Genomic DNA, 21,010 nt, shown 5'->3' on the forward strand with positions numbered 1-21,010 from the left:
GTGTGTGTGTGTGTGTGTGTGTTTGAGGAGAAAGGTGTTTGCCTCATTCTTAGGCCACCTCAGTTTCCCCGGAAACCCTCCGAAACCCCATAATTCATCTACCCTGCCGAGGAACCCGAGCCCCAGAGACCGCGTGAAATCGCACTGTCTCCGGCAACTTCCTCCTCCAGACCCGGCGCCGGCCCGGCCTCTCCGGGGGATTTGGCTCAGGGCGGGGGGCGGGGGCGGTTTCCAGCCTGGGAACAGTCCCGAAGCCCGCCTTTTCACTTCCACCGCGGGAGGGGCTCCCGCACCTGTCGCGGTCCCCTCTGCTGCCCCCGACGGCCGCCTGGGAGAACAGCTGCCTTCCCTTCCACACGAGTCACCGAGCCGTCGGGGCGGCCGGAATTCCCGCCGCTTTAATGCGGACCCACACCGGCTACATCGTCCCCACTACAGGCGCTCACGCCTTTTCGGGCGCCTTCCAAGCCCCGGCTCTCGCTGGAAAGGGGGGCTCAAAGAGGGCAGCAGAGACTGCGTCCACGAACGGCACGGACACTTGGCACCTCCAGCACCAGCTCCCAGATCCTGATGTCCCACGCGCAACGCGAATGGCTTGGCTGCCCCAAACCCGGCCAGCCTCCGGACGGATCCGATGGGCGCCCCCTGGTGCCCAACGGGCGGCAGTGAGGCCCCACACGGCGTCGCATTTCAGATCCCTAAGATTGGCATTCCGGATGAGCCTGAAATCCAGAGACCCTAATTATTTCCCCAAGTTTCCAGCCCGAGACCCAGACTTGGAAGGAGAAAGATTTCGCCCCTATTGAGACGCCCCTCCGCCTAGAATTCTTTATAAACTTGTTCTATATTGATATGCACCCAGAGCGCCGATTCTCTACGGGAGGCTCACCTTTGCCCTCAGGCGTTGGCCTTGCCCTGGACGCTTGCATAACAGTCATAATAGTAATATCAACAGGGAAACATTAACATATACATACATATATCACTTCATTTGCAAACGTTTCCCCAAACTTAGATAGATATTTCACTTAACATAAACTTGTGGGGTAGGCAACATCACTTGATTTTGCAGAACTGGAAATGGGTGGATCCTTCAAGGTCACCCACTCCCTGACGGTGAATCAGGTGTATCAGGAGAGGGAGCTCAGGGTTCGTTGCAGGTTTCTTCCATCACAGAGACTGGAGCTTCATCTGCTCAGAATCAAGTTCTCATCAGCTAACTGAGCATTTTCAGGGGCCTTTCCTTTTATTAAGCATCCACCTGATGTTCAAGGTTCTGGTTTTGAAAGAGAAAACCCTCTTTAGTTTCTTTGTAAAACAGTTCTATCAATCTATAAGGCTGTTGTTAGAATGCAGTGAGAAAAGGCTAGTAGAGCTCTTAATTACAGTGTCATGCTGGTCCTTTAAGAAGCCTTCAATTAAAAAAAAAGCATTCAATGAGGGGCACCTGGATGTCTCAGTCTGCTAATCCACCAACTTTCAGTTTCCTCTCCAATCATGATCTCCAGGTGGTGGGATCCAGCTACCCTTCTGGCTCAGTGTGGCGTTGGCTTCAGGTTCTTTCTCCCTCCCCCTCTCCACCTCCCTCTCTCAAATAAATAAATTAAATGAATTTTTAAAAGATTTTATTTATTTATTTGAGAGAGAGAGTAGGCACAAGGCGGGTGGCAGAGGGAGAGGGAGAAGCAGATTCCCTGCTGAGCAGTGAGCTGGACCTGGGGCTCAACCCCAGAGCCCTGAGATCATGTCTGGATCTGAAGGCAGATGATGGAGGCGCCTGGGTGGCTCAGTTGGTGTCTGCCTTCAGCTCAGGTTATGATCTTAGGGTCCTGGGATCGAGCCCCTCATTGGGCTCCTTGCTCAGAAGGAAGCCTGATTCTCCCTTACTCCCTCTGCTAGTGTTCCCTCTCTCACTGGCTCTGTCAAATAATAAATAAAATCTTAAAAAAAAAAAAAAAGCATTCAATGAATGCTACCTCTATTTATTCCCTCTATGAGCAACCCCACTTTCTCCCTCTCCAGCTAGATCCCAGGGTGTGTTTACTGGTATATATTCTTATACTTAGACATCATGCTAAGAATCAGGGATATGAACACTGGATAAAGCGGATAAAGCTGACACACTTAAGTGGCCAGTTGTGTTAGGTGCTGCCCTCACTGCATAAATGAAGAAAGGGAGACTTTATTTACAAGTCTCTGCCTTATCTTTCTAGCATCCCTTATCTTTCCTTACACTTAGCTGATGACTGGTTCTTATTTTACTGTGAAAATAGAAATAATCAAAAGAAAACATAGTTATCTTTCTACCACCAATCTGGCCAATTTACCTCCAGCCTCTTTTACATACTGGGACTTCATCTTGTTACAATGAATCATTCTTGCTTCTGTTTAAGCCAGCTGTCCCCTCCCATTTCCATCCCTCACCACCATGCCCACCTTCTTATACCTCAGTCTATAGGTATCAGTTCTGTATCTCAGTCTATTTCTTCTTCCCTTTCTCCTATATTATCAAATTTTCTACTAGATCTTTCACATTAGCATACAAATGTGCAGTAATATCTGCCACCTTAAAAATAAAATAAACTTCCGGGACAATTGGATGGCTTAGTCCGTTAAAGTATCCGCCTTTGACTCAGATCATGATCTGGGGTACTGGGATTGAGTCCCACATCCGGCTACTTGTTCGGTACGGAGCCTACTTTTCCCTCTGCCTGCCATTCCCCCTGTTCGTGGGTACATGCTCTCTCTCCTTGATAAATATATAAACAAATCTTTAAAAAAAAATAAAATTAGGGGCACCTGGGTGGCTCTTTGGGTTAAAGCCTCTGCCTTCGGCTTGGGTCATGGTGTCAGGGTTCTCGGATGGAGCCCCTCATCCGGCTCTCCGCTCAGCAGGGAGCCTGCATCCTCCTCTCTCTCTGCCTGCCCCTCTGCCTACTTGTGATCTCTGTTTGTCCAAAAAAAAAAAAACCAAAAAAACAAAAAACAAAAAAAACCCACTTTAAAAATAAAAATAAATAAATAAATAAGTAAAAACTAACTTTCTTTGATCTCATGGCTTTCTAGTCCTTTGCTCCTAACTGCTGCAAGATACACTATTATGTGGATCCCTATGCTTTTATTTGTTCACTACTCCAGTAAGTGCCTTCAGCTTCCTACTACCCCAAGTGATGCCGCGTGTGGACATTTCTCCTTTAGTTCTGTGGTCATTTCTTGTGCATTTTGAGCTCCACACTCTCTGAAATGCCAGACCATCAATGGTGGGATTTCTATATCTCAACTTTTTTGCTTGACAACACTTAATGTTATTCAGGTTTCCAATTTTCTCATTTGCCATGAATTTAAAATATCTCCTTCAATTTATTTAATTACTAATATGTTTGACATCTTAAATTTATTCTTACTTTTGGTTTTTCTCTTTTATGAATTGTCTCTTTGTTTTCCTTTGCCAATTTTTCTATAGGAATTCACATTTTTAAAAATATTTTATTTATTTATTTGGGGGAGAGAGAGAGAGCCCACGGGTGAGCGTATGAGCAGGGAGAGGGGCAGAAAGAGAGGGAGAAGTAGACTCCTCATGGAGCAGGGAGCCTGAGCCTGATGCGGGGCTTGATCCCAGGACCCCAGGCTCATGACCTGAGCTGAAGGTAGATGCTTAGCCAACTGAGACACCTAGGCACCTCATTTTTTTTTTTTTAAGATTTTATTTATTTGACAGACAAACAGCTAGAGGAGAAAACACAAGCAGGGGAAGTAGGAGAGGGAGAAGAAGGCCTCGCACTGAGCAGGGAGCCCTATGTGGGGCTCAGTACCAGGACCCCAGGATCTTGACGCAAGCTGAAGGCAGACGCCTAACAACTGAGCCAACCAGGCGCCCAAAGGATTCCCAAATTTTTTACATTGATTTGCATCAGTTAATTGTAAGTTTAGATATTAGTCCTTTGTTGATTTTAGACATTGCAAATATCTTTTCCCAACTTTTATTATTAACTCTGTCAATATTGTTTATTGGACAGATATCCTGTTTTTTGGTATAATCTAATCGATTTTACTTCTTATGGTTTGTGATCTTGATTTTTTTTTTTTTACCTTTTTTCCTTTTATTTATTTATTTGACAGAGAGAGCGAGAGAGCACAAGCAGGCAGAGCAGCAGAGGAAGAGGGAGAAGTAGGTTCCCCACTGAGCAGGGAGCCCCATGTGGGGCTCGATCCCAGGACCCCAGGATCACCAACTGAGCCACCCAGGTGCCCCTGATCTTGATTTTTTTTTTAAGATTTTATTTATTTATTTGACAGACAGAGATCTCAGGTTGGGGGAGAGGCAGGCAGAGAGAGAGAGAGGAGGAAGCAGGCTCCCCACTGAGCAGAGAGCCCAATGCCGGGCTCGATCCCAGGATGCTGGGATCATGACCCGAGCAGAAGGCAGAGGCTTAACCCACTGAGCCACCCAGCACCCCTATCTAGTTGGTTTTAAACTCTTCCTCTTCCTCTTCTTCTTCTTCTTCTTCTCCTCCTTCCCCTCCTCCTCCTCCTTCCCATCTTCTTCTTCTTCCTCCTCTTCCCCCTTCATCTTCCTTTTTCCTTCTTCTTCAAAAGGGAGAGGGTGAGGACAACAGAGGGAGAGAGAGAGAATCCTAAACAGACTCCATGTCCAGCTTGGAGCCTGACTCGCAGCTGATCCTACAATCCTGAGATCAGGACCTGAGCCAAAATTAAGAGTTGGTTAGGGCAACCAAATCACCTTTAAAGATTTTATTTTTAAGTAATCTCTGTGCACAATGTGGGGCTCAAAGTTACAACCCCAAGATCAAGAGTCTCATGCTCTACTCACCGAGTCAGCCACGTGACCCAAACTATTACTATTCATGTATTTTGAGCCTGTATTGCCAAGCACATTTATGTTAGTTATATTTTCTTCGTTTTATCATTATATAATACTCTCTCTTTGTTCCCACATATTTTTTAAAGACTTATTTATTTGGGGGGGAGGAGCAGAAGGAGAGAGAATCTTTTTTTTAAAAAGGTTTTTATTTATTTGACAGAGAGAGAGAGCACAAGTAGGCAGAGCAACAGGAAGAGGGAGCGGGAGAAGCAGGCTCTCCACTGAGCAGAGAGCCTGATTTGGGACTTGATTCCAGGACCTTGAGATCATGACTGGAGTCGAAATGAAGAGTTTGATCCTCAACTGATTGTGCCACCTCGGGTGCCGTGGCCCCATAATTTTTTGCTTTGAATTTTATCACACGTTACATTTAAAAATTTTTTATTTTAAGTAGGCTCCAGGCCCAGCATGGGTCTTGAACTCATCATGACCCTGAGATCAATAGTTGCATGTCCCACCAGCTAATCCAGCCAGGCAACCCCCCTTTTTTTTAATTAAGAAAATAGGGGTGCCTGGGTGGCTCAGTGGGTTAAGCCTCTGCCTTCAGCTCACTCAGGTCATGATCCCAGGGCATGATCGGGCTCTCTGCTCAGCAGGGAGCCTGCTTCTCCCTCTCTCTCTGCCTGCCTCTTTGCCTATTTGTGATGTCTGTCAAATAAATAAATAAAATCTTCAAAAACATTTTTTCTTTTTAGAATTTTTTTTAAAAGATTTTATTTATTTATTTGACAGAGAGAGAGATCACAAGTAGGCAGAGAGTCAGGCAGAGATAGAAGGGGAAGCAGGCTCCCTGCTGAGCAGAGAGCCCGATGTGGGGCTCTATCCCAGGACACTGGGATCATGACCTGAGCCGAAGGCAGCGGCTTAATCCACTGAGCCACCCAGGCGCCCCTCTTTTTAGAATTTTATCACATATTAAAACCCCAATTTATTTTCGGTTTATTTATTTATTTATTTTTGCCTGGCAAAGTTTTTCCCTTGATCACAGATTGAGTTTCTAGGGAAGCCATTTCTAAGATGGACAATAGAATATAGGCAGTCTATTACTGAGTGCTCTTGGAATCAACACTTAAAGGAAAGAAAGGAAGCAAGATTGGATAGGAGAAGGCGATTGCTGAGCAGTCAAAAGGCTTCAACTCTGAAAAAAGGTTAATGTCTCACCCTCTATAGAGCAAGTGTTGTACGAAGGCACGTGACATACTTGCCACTTCCCGCTCAACCAGTCCATGTTGCATGATGTTATCAATGTAGCAGATCCATCTGGGATCTGTGAGAGATGTCTAGCCGGTTAGCTCTCTTCAGATCATTTAATGACAGAGAGCAGAAGAATAAACAGAGCCCTGGGGTAAGACTGTAAGTGAACAGTGTTGCCTTTTACAAGTGAACGTGAAGGGTTTCTTTTCTTTCTGATAGGGATGGAAAAGAATGCATTTGCGGATCAAGGGTTGCATACCATATACTTGGGCCCCTGCTAATCTGCTCTAGCAATGATACCATGTGTGGCAAAGCACCTGCAATTAGGGCTACTACTTGGCTGAATTATATAGTGGTTCACAAATATCCTCCAGTACCTGGTTTTTGTAGGGGCCGGATTGGTGGATTAAATGAAGATATGATGGGGACTACTACTTTTGCCTTTTATCCCCCCCCCACAGTTCAGTGGTCTTTTCTTCTTCATACGCCTGTGATGAATTCATAAGGAATGGGTTCCAGCAGCCCAGTCCCCTTTCCACACTTGTTCTCACGAAGTATTCTTCTCTGGGTAGCACAAGCGGGTGCTTCCCAAGTACTTTTTTCATTTGCTTCTTTCTTGATCATTTACCTTCACACATTTCAAGAAACTGTCTCAGCTCTTAGAGTGCTTATTATGCTCAATATGTATATTAATTCTCTTGACAAGAATCTAGCCCTTAATTTGTTTGCTTACAACAATGCAGAGCATGCTGGGTAACATCATAGACTTCTCTGGTTTTGCCATGGTAACATTTGTGGGGTGTTTCCTTTTTTCTTTTTCTTTCTTTCCTTTTTTTTTTTTAAAGATTCAATTTATTTATTTGACAGAGAGAGAGAGAGCACAAGCAGGAGGAGCCGGGACAAGCAGACTCCCCACAGACCAGGGAGCCCCACATGGGGCTCGATTCCTCTTGATCTGAGCAGAAAGTAGACGTTCATCTGACTAAGCCACCTGGGCGCCCCTTGCAGTGTTCCTTTATGAATAGTGCCCATTTCCTTAATGTCTACAATATCATATTTCTTTTATATTTACATGTTTGTGGCCAAAGGAACAACTCCATGTTTTCTGAAAGGTTTATTTTCTAAAGATAAAATCTTAAAATTATTTTTAAGTAATCTCTACACTGGAGGTGGAGCTCAAACTCACAACGCTGAGATCAAGATTCATATGCTCTACGGATTGAACCAGCCTGGTGCCCCTACTTAAAAATAAAATCTTTTAAAAATAAATAAAATTGGGGCGCCTGGGTGGCTCAGTGGGTTAGCCGCTGCCTTCGGCTCAGGTCATGATCTCAGGTCCTGGAATCGAGTCCCACATCGGGCTCTGTGCGCAGCAGGGGGCCTGCTTCCCTCTCTCTCTCTCTGCCTGCCTCTCCGTCTACTTGTGATCTCTCTTTGTCAAATAAATAAAAAAATAAAATCTTTATAAATAAATAAATAAATAAGATTTAGGGGCGCCTGGGTGGTTCAGTTGTTGGGCATCTGCCTTCAGCTCAGGTCATAATCCCAGCATCCTGAGATCGAGCCCCGCATCAGGCTCCCTGCTCAGTGGGAAGCCTGCTTCTCCCTCTCCTACTCCCCCTGGTTGTGTTCCTCCTCTCGGTGTCTCTGTCAAGTAAACAAAATCTTAAAAAAAAAAAAAGAAAATAAATAAATAAAATTTAAAATTTACTTGAAACAGATACCTTCTTAGGAAAACAAAACTTGCTAAACTGATCAAAGAAGTAATAGAAAGTTCTGAATGGTCCTATATCTGGTAAGTAAACTGAATACATAATTTAAAGCTTTCCCATAAAGAAAACTATAAACCCAGATGGATGTATTAGTGAATTATTCCAAACATTTGGGGAAGAAATAACACCAATCTTACAAAAACTTTTCTAGATAATAGAGAAAAAGAAAATTTCCAGTTCATCTTGAGACAATATAACGTGAAGAAAAATTTGAATTATATATAATTTAAATATAAGTTTAAATGATAAAGTAGGGCAAGTACAGAGTCCTTTCTCATAAACTTTGATGTGAAAATCCCACACATAATAGCAAATAGGATCTATCAATATGTTAAAAGACATTAAGAAACATTATAATCAGCTTGACTTTATTTCAGTAATTCCAGTGTGGTTTAACATTGGAAAACCAAACAATACAATTTACCACATTAATAGAATAAAAGAGAAAAATCATGTAATCCTCTCTATAGTTGCAGAAAAAGTATTTTTTTTAAAAGATTTTATTTATTTATTTGACAGACAGAAATCACAAGTAGGCAGAGAGGCAGGCAGAGAGAGAGGGGGAAGTAGGCTCCCGGCAGAGCAGAGAGCCCAATGCGGGGCTCGATCCCAGGACTCTGGGATCATGACCTGAGCTGAAGGCAGAGGCTTTAACCCACTGAGCCACCCAGGCGCCCCACAGAAAAAGTATTTGATAAAATTCAACAACCACTGATGATTAAAAAACTTATTAGCAAACTAGAAATGGATAAGACTTTAAAAATTTTTGATAGATGGGATGCCTGGGTGGCTCAGTGGGTTAAGCCGCTGCTTTTGGCTGGAGTCATGATCCCAGGGTCCTGGGATTGAGTCCCGCATCAGGCTTCTTGCTTGGCGCGAGCCTGCCTCTCTCTCTGCCTCTCTCTCCACTTCTGCCTGCCTCTCTGCCTGCTTGTGTGCTTTCTCTCTCTCTTTCTGACAAAAAAAAAAAAAAAAAAAAAAAATTTTTTTCTTTTTGATAGAGGGTATCTACCAAAAACCTACAGCAAATATCATATACATCTAAGGGCAAAATATTGAAAGTTTTCTACTGTCTTAGAAAATAAACAATTGGGGGCGCCTAGGTGGCTCAGTGGGTTGGGCCTCTGCCTTCAGCTCAGGTCATGATCTCAGGGTCCTGGAATCAAGCCCGGCATCAGACTCTCTGCTCAGTGGAGAGCCTGCTTCCTTTCCCCCTCCCTCTCTGTCTGCCTCTCTGCCTACTTGTAAACTTTCTGTCTCTCTATAAAATAAATAAATTAAAAATCTTTAAAAAAAAGAAAATAAACAATTGTTACATCCTACAATGTGACTAAACCTCAAAAACGTTGTATTGAGTGAAAGAAAGCCAGACATACGTGATAACATATTGTATGATTCCATTTATATAAATGATTCAGAATAGGTAAATCCACAAAAAATGAAAAAATGATGGTTGCCAGGGACTGGAGGTAGGGGAATAAAGGGAGTGATTACTTCATGAATATGGGGTTTTATTATGGGGTGAAGAAAATTATTTGGAACTAGATAGAGGTGATGATTGTACAGTATTGTAAAGAAACCGAATGACACTGAATTGTAATTTTTTTTCTTGGGATGTCTTTTTCTGATTTTTGTGTCAAGGTAATATTGGTTTCATGGAATGAGTTAGCACATTCCCCCTCCTCCTCTTTTATTTTCTTTTTTTAAAAGTTTGAAAGGATTGGTATTAATTCTTAAAATTTTTGGTAGAACTCAGGGGTTCCTGGGTGGTTCAGTTACTTAAGCATCTCCCTTTGGCTCTGATCATGATCCCAGGGTCCTGGGATGGATCCCCACATTTGGCTCCCTGCTCAGCGTGGAGCCTGCTTCTCCCTCTCCCTCCTCCACTCCCCCTGCTTGTGCTCTCACTCTTTCTCAAATAAATAAATAAAATCTTAAAAAAAAAATGTTTGGTATAGTTCACCAGTGAAGCCATCTGGTCTTGGACTTTATTTTTGTTGGGAAGTTTTTGGTTACTGATTCATTATCTTTATTTGTTATAGGTCTGTTCAGATTTTTTATTTCTGCTTGAGTTGGTTTTAGTAATTCCTGTGTTTCTAGGGATTTGCCCATTTCATGTAGATAATCCAATTTGTTGGTGTAAAATTGTTCATAGTATTCTCTCACAGTCTTTTTTATTTCTGTAAGTTTGGTAGTATCATCTCCACTTTTACTTCTGATTTTTAGTTATTTGTGTTTCTTTTTTTCTTAGACTAGCTAAGGTTTGTTAGTTTTGTTCTTTTTGGAGAACCAACTTCAGGTTTCATTTATCATTATTTTTCTATTCTCTAGCTCTGCTCTAGTATTTATTATTTCCTTACTTCTGCTAGATTTTGGCTTAGTTTGCTCTTCCTTTGCTATATCTTCTTCTTCTTTTTAACCTGTAAACAATAGAGGGTTCTAGAGTTTGGTCCTTGGTCTTAGAGTTTGATCTTAGGAAGAGGGGAAGATCCAGCAAAGAGGACAGAAAGCCCGTGTTCAGTGAAGTAGGAGGAAAACCAGAAAAGAAGATGGTTTCAGAAGATAAGCAAAGAAGACCTAATAAGCAGGCACAAATACTACTAGGAGGGCAAAAAAGTTGAAGATTGAGAGTTGAGCAGGGATTTGACCACATAAGGAGGTGTTTGATGACCTTAACAAGACATATTGTCTCACATGATGGGGATTACACTTAATTTATAGTGGGTTGAAGAGAGAATGGGAGAAACTATCAAAGACCACTAAGGTTGTTTTGTTTTTTTAAGATTTTATTTATTTGACAGAGAGAAATCACAAGCAGGCAGAGAGGCAGGCAGAGAGAGAGAAGGAAGCAGGATCCCCGAGGAGGAGAGAACCCGACGCGGGACTGATCCCAGGATCCTGAGATCATGACCTGAGCTGAAGGCAGAGGCTTAACCCACGGAGCCACCCAGGTGCCCAACTACTAAGGTGTTATCAAAAGAACTCAAGAGCCAAACTGAAGAAGCTCCCAGTGTAACCATCCCAATTTGACAGGAATAATAACCACAATGGAACACCTTAAATAGATTTAAATCCATGAATTCATAATGTTACTTTAAAAAAAATACTAGTCATGTAAGATGATAGGGAACCAACCCACTATTCTGAAAACTCTGGATAAAGTAACAAAAATTTATCTTGCCTTGCCAACTACTACTTTGAGGGGAAGTTCTTCATTATAAAAGTATGGCAGCTGGGGTGCCTGGGTGGCTCAGTCAATTAAGCGTCCAACTTAGTTTTGGCTCAGGTCATGATCTCATGGATTGCGAGACCCAGCCCTGAGTCAGGCTCTGTGGTCTGCAGGAAGTCTGCTTGACAATTCTCTCCTTCTGGCCCTCCCCTCCTCACTCATTTAAGATTAAATGAATCTTTAAAAAAAAAAAAGTATGGCAGCTAATACATGAAGAAGGAATGATACAATGAGAACACCAGAATTTTGGGCAATAATAATTGCTAACATCACAAAAAGAGATAACCAGATATTATATAACTCCTGATGTAAGAAACTCATCACCTTCTATGAGGTAGGCTTACTAAAATAATCAAATCTGAATCTTTTCCTCTCAATCCAATACCAATTTGCAAGAAATTCATAAAACAAAGGAAAGATAACACACAGCAAAATTCAGAATGCAGAAAATTCTACCAGCAAAATCTAGAAATGGGAAATTCTATAGGATAACAATTAAGCGTCCTCAACAAATAAACTGCAAGAAAAAAATACCCCATAAGATTCAGAGATGATCATTTGTGTATTTCTCCTTAATATCTCCAGGATAGCAAATGCCTGAGATAGTCATCATAGGATTGGGGCACAGTAAAATAAAAAAAATGTTTTTAAAGATTTTATTTATTTATTTATTTGACAGAGAGAGATCACAAGTAGGCAGAGAGGCAGAGAGAGAGGGGGAAGCAGGCTCCCCACCGAGCAGAGAGCTTGACGTGGGGTTCAATCCCAGGACCCTGAGATCATGACCCGAGCTGAAGGCAGAGGCCCAACCCACTGAGCCACCCAGGTGCCCCTCCAAATTTTTTTTTAAAGTTAGAAATGTTTTCACTCTCTTTTAAAGCAAAGTAAATTTCTTCTTGTAAAATTAGAAAATCTGGGGTGCTTGGCTGGATCAGATGGAACAGCCTTAGCCTTGAGCTTGGGGATGAGAGTTCCAGCCCCACATTGAGAACAGAGATTACATAAAAATAAAATCCTTAAAAAAATTTAAAAATCTGTTTATATATCTCAAAGGATATATAAGAAACTGCCTATATGAAGGGAAGCTGAATGCAAGATGCCATTGTACATTTTTTGTACTTTTCATGTTTTATTCATGTTTTATGTAATCAAAACATAAAATAATTGGAAAGGAAAGAAGGAGGGAGGGAGAGAGGAAGGAAGGAAGGAAAGAAAGAAGGAAGGGAGGGAGGGAGGAAAATCTTCAGACCAGTTATATCTCTCTGAAACTTCTACCTAGTACACTTAGTTCTACCCTCTGGTTGATCACCCTTTTATATAACAACCCTTTAGATCTTCGAATATGTCCCTCCTTTCCCCTTTAGTTTTCCTTTCTCCAGCTAGATGTCTGCACATCTTCCCCTTAATCTTCAGGTGACTTGATTAAGAATCGCTTCTCGATTGCACTGGCCTCTCTTCGCTGTACATGGCCCAGTTGTCAATGTGTGTTGTCCAGGATTGAATAACAGATTACAGATGGGACTACCATTTAGCACATCCTGAAGACTATGTCCATTAATCGAAACAAAGAGTAGATAAAATGACTCAGCAATTCCATTCCTGATTATATACCCAAGAGAAATGAAAACACGGCTCTCCACAAAAACTTGTGCATGAATGTTTATAGCAGCATTATTCATAATAGCCAAAAGATAGTGAAGGAAACCAAAATGTCACCCCAAAATATACCTCTTTGACATGAAGTTATTTTGAACTAAAGGCAATTAAGAAGCAGCAAACACTAAAAAGCTCTCTCTCTCCCCCTCTTTTCTGCCTAAAGGCAGAATATAAATTCTTTACTGGAGATGCTCTAGACTCTTATCAGCCCAGAAATGGCACCAGAAAAATCAGCAAACAATCCTCACTCCATTAGTGTCCTCCCATATGTTTACCATCCCACCATTTGCTGCCCCTAGAAGTGAAAAACTCTTTTTTCCTTTGTCCTCTCTTGTCATTTTCCCATAGATTTCTTGCTCTTTGTTGAAGATGTTATATTACAGGTTCTAAGCCACCACTTTGAATTACTCTCCATTGAGGTTCCTCCCCTCTAATGAGTGCTGCATGTGTTAAAAACTTCTCTGTTTTATCTTGTTAATCTATCTTTCTTGTTAAAGAGCTCCAGCTGAGAACCTAAGATGGGTAGAGGTAAAGTTTGCCTCCCCTACAATGGAAACAACCCAAATGTCCATCAACTGAAAAATGGATAAACAAAACTTTACATATCCAGAAAATTGAATATTATTTGCCCATAAAAAGAGCATGGGCACATAAAAAGTAATGGGGCACCTGGGTGGCTCAGTTGTTAAGTATCTGCCTCTGGCTCAGATCATGGTCCCAGGTTCCTAGGATCAAGCCTTACCTGCTCAGCAGGGAGTCTGCCTCTCCATCTCCTCTTTGCTCATGCTCTTTCTCCGTATCTCTGTCACTGTCTCTGCTCTCTCCCTCTCTCAAATAAATAAATAAATAAATAAACAAATAAATAAAAGCTTTAAACAAAAAATGCCAAGATTTGAGACCCCTGGCTGGCTCACTTGGAAGAGTGTGTGATCCCGGAACCTGGGGTGGGATCCAGCGGGAGCCCCACACTAGATATAAAATTTCTGAAAATTAAATTTAAAAGAGGCACCTGCTCATTTTTTGATATGCTTGTCTGTTTTGTGTTTGTTGAGTTTGAGGAGTTCATTATAGATCTTGGATATCAACCTTTTGTCTGTACTGTCATTTGCAAATATCTTCTCCCATTCCGTGGGTTGCGTCTTTGTTTTTTTGACTGTTTCCTTTGCTGTGCAGAAGCTTTTGATTTTGATGAATAGGCAGAAGATATGAACAGAGTCTTCTCCAGTGAAGACATACAAATGGCTATCAGACACATGAAAAAGTGTTCATCATCACTAGCCATCAGGGAGATTCAAATTAAAACCACATTGAGATACCACCTTATACCAGTTAGAATGGCCAAAATTAACAAGACAGGAAACAACATGTGTTGGAGAGGATGTGGAGAAAGGGGAACCCTCTTACACTGTTGGTGGGAATGCAAGTTGGTGCAGCCTCTTTGGAGAACAGTGTGGAGATTCCTCAAGAAATTAAAAATAGAGGGGAGGGGGGTTGGGAGAAGGGGGGTAGGGTTATGGACATTGGGGAGGGTATGTGCTTTTGGGTAAATTGGAAGGGGAGATGAACCATGAGAGACTATGGACTCTGAAAAACAATCTGAGGGGTTTGAAGTGGCGGGTGGGTGGGAGGTTGGGGTACCAGGTGGTGGGTATTATAGAGGGCACAGCTTGCATGGAGCACTGGGTGTGGTGAAAAAATAATGAATACTGTTTTTCTGAAAATAAATAAATTGGGAAAAAAAAAAGAAATTAAAAATAGAACTTCCCTATAACCCTGCAATTGCACTCCTGGGTATTTACCCCAAAGATACAGATGTAGTGAAAAGAAGGGCCATCTGTACCCCAATGTTTATAGCAGCAATGGCCACAGTCGCCAAACTGGAAAGAACCAAGATGCCCTTCAATGGAAGAATGGATAAGGAAGATGTGGTCCATATACACTATGGAGTATTATGCCTCCATCAGAAAGGATGAATACCCAACTTTTGTAGCAACATGGAAGGGACTGGAAGAGATTATGCTGAGTGAAATCAGTCAAGCAGAGAGAGTCAATTATCATATGGTTTCACTTATTTGTGGAGCATAACAAATAGCATGGAGGACATGGGGAGTTAGAGAGGAGAAGGGAGTTGGGGGAAATTGGAAGGGGAAGTGAACCATGAGAGACTATGGACTCTGAAAAACAATCTGAGGGGTTTGAATTGGCAGGTGGGGGGGAGGTTGGGGTACCAGGTGGTGGGTATTGGTGAGGGCATGGATTGCATGGAGCACTGGGTGTGGTGAAAAAAATAATGAATATTGTTATGCCAAAAATAAATAAAAAATAAATTTAAAAAATAAAGAGGCACCTGGTTGACTCCGTTGGTTGAGCTTCTGACTTCGACTCAGGTCATTATCTCGGATCAAGCCCCAGGATGGGCACCCGGCTCAGTGGGGAGTCTGCTTGTCCCTCTCCTTCTTCCCCTTCCCCCTCTGGTGCTCTCTCCATCTCTCTTTCTCTCTCTCAAATAAATAAGATCTTTTTAAAAAATTAAGTTAGGGGTACCTTGGTACCTCAGTTGGTTGAGGGTCTGATGCTTGGTTTCAACTCAGGTCATGATCTCAGGGTTGCTCAGTGTGGAGTCTGCTTGGGATTCTTTACCCATTCTTCTCCCTGCCTCTTTTCTCCCCCTGCTCTCTCTCTCTCAAAATAAATAAGTAAATGAAATCTTTTTAAAATAATTAATTAAAATTTTAAAAAATGTTTGGGTGGCTCAGTGGGTTGAGCCGCTGCCTTCGGCTCGGGTCATGATCTCGGGGTCCTGGGATCGAGTCCCGCATCGGGCTCTCTGCTCGGCGGGGAGCCTGCTTCCTCCTCTCTCTCTCTCTGCTTGCCTCTATGCCTACTTGTGATTTCTCTCTGTCAAATAAATAAATAAATAAAATCTTTAAAAAAAAAAAAGTAAAATAATAATTAAAGGGAAAAATTTTTAAGTAAAAACAAATGAAATAAGAGGTTTCAATAGAAAGTGACAAATAGTAAAGACAGACAAGGAAGATATAAAATCCTTGGCTCGAATAACATGGAGGACATTAGGAGAAGGAAAGGTAAAGTGAATCAGAGGGGGAATCAGACGGAGAGACAAGACATGAGAGACTGTGGACTCTGAGAAACAAACTGAGGGTTTTGGAGGGGAGAGGGGAGGGATAGGTGAGCCTGGTCGTGGGTAACTAAGGAGGGCACATATTGCATGGAGCACTGGGTGTGGTGCATAAACAATGAACCTTGGAACACTGAAAAAATAAAATATAAATAAGTAAATAAAATCAATCCTTGGCTCACATTTCTTTTCTTTAGGCAACTTCCTTTGAGCATTTTCAAGGCCTCCACTAACAGGTTAATAGAAATCTCTGATAAAAAAAAAACTAAAGCAAAGGGACAGAAACAAAACAAAACGAAACAAAACCCGAACAACAAAGAAACAAACAAAAAAATTACTCAAGATTTTCCTGAGGGGCGCCTGGGTGGCTCAATGGGTTAAAGCCTCTGCCTTTGGCTCAGGTCATGATCTCAGGGTCCTGGGATCGAGTCCCGCATCGGGCTCTCTGCTTGGCAGGGAGCCTGCTTCCCCCTCTCTCTCTGCCTACCTCTCTGCCTACTTGTGATCTCTCTTTCTCTGTCAAATAAATAAATAAAATCTTTATTAAAAAAAAAAAGAATATTCTTCTGCCTTTAAAGAAAAAAGAGATCTTCCTGAAATTAAAAATGTCAAAACTACATATTAAAGGATACAAGGAGGGTAGGATTGGTGGCTCAAATTCCAATTGTGGCCACTACTTCCAGCCCAGAATAGCCCAGAACAGCAAGAAGAGGTTGGCCAGTCATTCCCACAAGGGCAGGAGTTCTGGGGGTTATAGTGCCAGGAAAAAAAAAGTGTCTACCACCAGCTTTAGGCAAGGTATCAGCATGGAAGCCATGAGTGAGAATAAAATGGTGCCCTCTGATTTCAGCACAAGACCTATGGAAAATGCTGCCAAGCCATTGCCATTTAAGGACCCAAACTTTGTGCACTCTGGCCATGGTGGCGCAGTAGCTGGCAAGAAGAATAGAACCTGGAAGCACTTGAAACAAATTCTCCCTTCTCAAAGGGCCTGGCCATGGCAACTCCAGTACTGATGCTTCTCCATCTTTAAACCAGTGAAGAAGTCTTCTGATGTTTTAGGCCTTCTTGCCAACTACACAGACCCCCAGAGCAAGCTGGAGTTCAGCACCACTGAAGAGTTTTCCTGTACTCAGAGGCTGCCATTCAATGTCACCACTGATTATGTGTCCCTGAGGAAGGCCACAAGTATCACTCCCTGAGCCTTGAGAAATGGAGACCAAGTGGATAGCTGTTTCAAAGGCAAACTTTGAACTCATGATTTTCTTTTACGGAAACAAACTTATTTTGTCAATTTGAAAATGTCAGTGCTGTGGCTTGGAAAAAAATGTTTGACTTTAATTTAAGGGTTCCCTACCTCTCTTTTCCCTTTAAGTGTGATATTTCCTGCTGAATTAAATTACACTCCAGTTGGGGGCACCTGGGTGGCTCAGTGGGTTAAGTGTTGGACTTTTGATTTTCAACTCAGGTCATGATCTCAGAGTCATGAGACTGAGCTCTCTGTGGGGCTCCATGCTGCGTGCGGAGCCTGCTTAAGACTCTCTCCCCCTAAAAAAAAAGAAAAAATTCTGGGGGGAAAAAAAAAGATCCTGTCTCCCTGGGTGCCTGGGTGGCTCAGTCGGTTATGCATCTGCCTTTGGCTCAGGTCATGATCTTGGGTCCTGGGAATGACCCCCACATTGGGCTCCTCGCTCAGTGGGGAGCCTGCTTCTCTCTCTCCCCCTGCCTGCTGCTCCCCTTGCTTGTGCTCTCTCTCTCTTCCTCTCTGTCAAATAAATAAAATCTTTAAAAAGAAAAAATATGTGTCTCTCTCCCTTTCCCTCTGCTCCCTCCACACCCACTCCCACTATGATGCTTGCATGTTCTCTCTCTTAACAAAAAGAAAAAAATTATACTTCAGTTGTTGCCTCAAGTAAATTGTTTGACAAGAAAAAAAAAGAACACAGAAGGTACCTAAAATATTTACCTATGATGACCAAGACCAAGGCATATTCTAATTTATTAGAGAGAGCAGGTGCAGGTGGGGGGTGGTGCAGAGGGAGAGAGAGAATCTTAAGTAGGCTCCACACCTGGCACAGAGCCCAACATGTGGCTGGATCTCACGACCCTGAGATCATGACCTGAACCAAAATCAGTCAGTTGCTTAACTGACAGCCACCCAGGCGCCCCTAGGCTTTAAGGGAAAAAAATCCTTTAACCAGCCAAAAAGAGCATAGGCTCTGGATACCTGGGTGGCTCAGTCAGTTAAGCAACTGACTGATTTCAGCTCAGGTCATGATCTCAGGTTTCTGGGATCAAGTCCCACATTAAGCTCCTTTTTTTTTTTTTTTTTTAAGATTTTATTTATTTGTCAGAGAGACCAAGAGAGAAGGAGTCCAAGCAGGGGGAGCAGCAGGCAGAGGGAGAAGCAGGCTCCCTGCAGGACCCAGGACCTTTGGATCATGACCCAAGCCAAAGGCAGACACCCAACAGACTGAGCCACCCAGACGTCCCATCCACATCGGGCTCCTTGCTTAGTGGGGAGTCTGCTTCTCCCTCTGGCCTGCTCTGTCTGCTCTCCCTGCTTGTGCTCTCTCTCAATGACCAATAAATAAATAAATAAAATCTTTTTTTAAGATTTAAAATCTTAAAAAAAGATTTTATTTATTTGACAGACAGAGATGACAAGTAGACAAAGAGGCAGGCAGAGAGAGAGAAGAAGTGAAGCAGGCTCCCTGCTGAGCAGAGAGCCTGATGCGGGACTCCATCCTAGAACCCTGGGATCATGACCTGAGCCAAAGGCAGAGGCTTTTAACCCACTGGGCCACCCAGGCAGTCCTAAATAAATAGACTCTTAAAAAAAAAAAAAGCATAGACTCATAAGGGACAAATTAAATACTTTTCGGACTTGTCTGAAAATAATGCTTTTGCAGGAAGAAAATGAAGTTAATGTATTTTAAATATTTAAGAAAAGGACATGTGAGCCAAAGCAAACTAACCCTTAACTATAATGGACAGAGACAAACTGATATCAATATGCAGGAACTCAGAGAATATTGTCCCCATGAGCCCTTCCTAGGAAATCCACTGGAGGGGCATCTGGGTGGTTCAGTGGGTTAAAGGCTCTGCCTTCGACTCAGGTCATGATCCCGGGGTCCTGGGATTGAGCCCCACATCGGGCTCTCTGCTCAGTGGGGAGCCTGCTTCTCCCTCTCTCTCTGCCTGCCTCTCTGCCTACCTGTGATCTCTGTCAGATAAATAAATAAAATCTTAAAAAAAAAAAAGAAAGGGAAATCCACTGGAGAATTCAATTCAGACAACCAACTGTCTGGAGAGATATCAACATAAGGGCTCTGAGTAAACACCGTAATATTAGTTACTTGTAGAACTGAGACTAAATGAAGGTTAAAAGAGAAAGTATATTATGTAATGGCCATATGATCTGAAAAGGTAGATATTATAACCATAAGAAAATGGCAAGAGAATGAGTATAGCACTTGCAAAAAAAAAAAGTATCTGTTTCTGTAATTAGTGGAGGTAATATTACTAGTTATTTTGAGACTAATGTGTAATGTGGGATAAGGCAAATGAGTAACTGAGATATTCTAATTTTTTCATTTCTGTGCCTTTGGGAACCATGATTTTTTTTATTTTTTACATTTGTTTTAATTTCTTTTAAAGATTTAATTAATTTATTTATTTAAGAGAGGAAAAAAGAGTGCCTGCTGAGAAAGAGGCAGCGGGGGGAAGGAGAGAGAATTTTAAGCAGACTCCCTGCTGAGTGCAGAGTCTGCCTCAGGGCTTGATCCCATGACCCTGAGATCATGACCCTAGCTGAAACCTAGAGCCACATGCTTAATCGACTGAGCCACCAGGTGCCCTGATTTTTTTTTCTTTTTTAGAAGTCCAGGTACCTTGGAGTTTATTTAAACTAAGAGAAAAAGGTCATGTTTTCATGCAACACATATTATGTATATGTGACAGGGGTGCCTGGGTGGCTCAGTTGGTTAAGCGTCTGCCTTTGGCTCAGGTCATGATCTCAGGGTCCTGGAATGGAGCCCCACGTCGGGCTCTCTGCTCAGTGGGGAGTCTGCCTCTCCCTCTCCCTCTGTCCCTCCCCACTGCTCATGCTTGGTCTCTCTCAAATAAATAAATAAAGTTTAAAAAAACTTGGATTAGATCTAAAATGCCAGTTTACTTTCTGAAGAATCTACACGAAAGACAAAATATCGTGTTGCATGGAGGCTAAAGAGCATCCTGCTAAAGAATGAATGAGTTAGCCGGGAAATTAAAGAATTTTAAAAATTCATGAAAATGAAAATACAACTATTCAAAATCCTTGGGATGCAGCAAAGGCATCTTTTTATATAGCACTACAAGCCTTCTTCAAGAAATAAGAAAGGTTTTAAATACACAACCTAACCTTACATATGAAGGAGTTGGAGAAAGAACAGCCCATCAAGCATAAACCCAACAGGAGAAGAGAAATAATAAATATTAGAGCAGAAATCAATGAAGTAGAAACCAAAAGAACAGTAGAACAGCTCACAAAACTAGGAGCTGGATCTTTGAGAGAATTAATAAGATTGATAAACCCCTGGTCAGACTTACCAAAAAGAAAAGAGAAAGGACCCAAATAAATAAAATCATGAATGAAAGAGATCACAAACAACACTGAAGAAATACAAACAATTGTAAGAACATATTATGAGCCGCTATTTGCAAACAAATTAGGCAATCTGAAAGAAATGGATGCATTCCTAGAGACAGATAAACTAACAAAACTGAACCAGGAAGAAATAAAATACCTGAACAGACCCATAAACAAGGAAATTGAATCCATAACCAAAAATCTATCAACAGGGATGCCTGGGTGACTCGGTTAAGTGGCTGCCTTCAGCTCAGGACATGATACCATCATGGGATCTTGATCCTGGCAAAGTCCTTCATCGGGCTCCTTGCTCGGCGGGGAGCCTGCCTCTCCCTCTGCCTGCCATTCCTCCTGCTTGTGCTCTCTCTCTCTGAGAGAGAGAGCAGAGGCTTTAACCCACTGAGCCCAGGCTCAGCCCCCCAGATTCTAAGTTCTATTGCAAAGCTATACTCATCAAGACACCATGGTACTGCTACAAAGCAGACATACAGATCAATAGAACAGAATA

The 21,010-nt window shown here is 42.3% G+C and overlaps 1 pseudogene; it reads left to right on the forward strand.

Moving 5' to 3' along the window:
- Positions 1-590: 590 nt before the first annotated feature.
- Positions 591-17,074, forward strand: LOC122890983 (annotated as a pseudogene).
- The last annotated feature ends 3,936 nt before the right edge of the window (positions 17,075-21,010 follow it).

The sequence above is a fragment of the Neovison vison genome, chromosome 12 (assembly GCF_020171115.1).
Source record: "Neovison vison isolate M4711 chromosome 12, ASM_NN_V1, whole genome shotgun sequence".
Taxonomy (NCBI): domain Eukaryota; kingdom Metazoa; phylum Chordata; class Mammalia; order Carnivora; family Mustelidae; genus Neogale; species Neogale vison.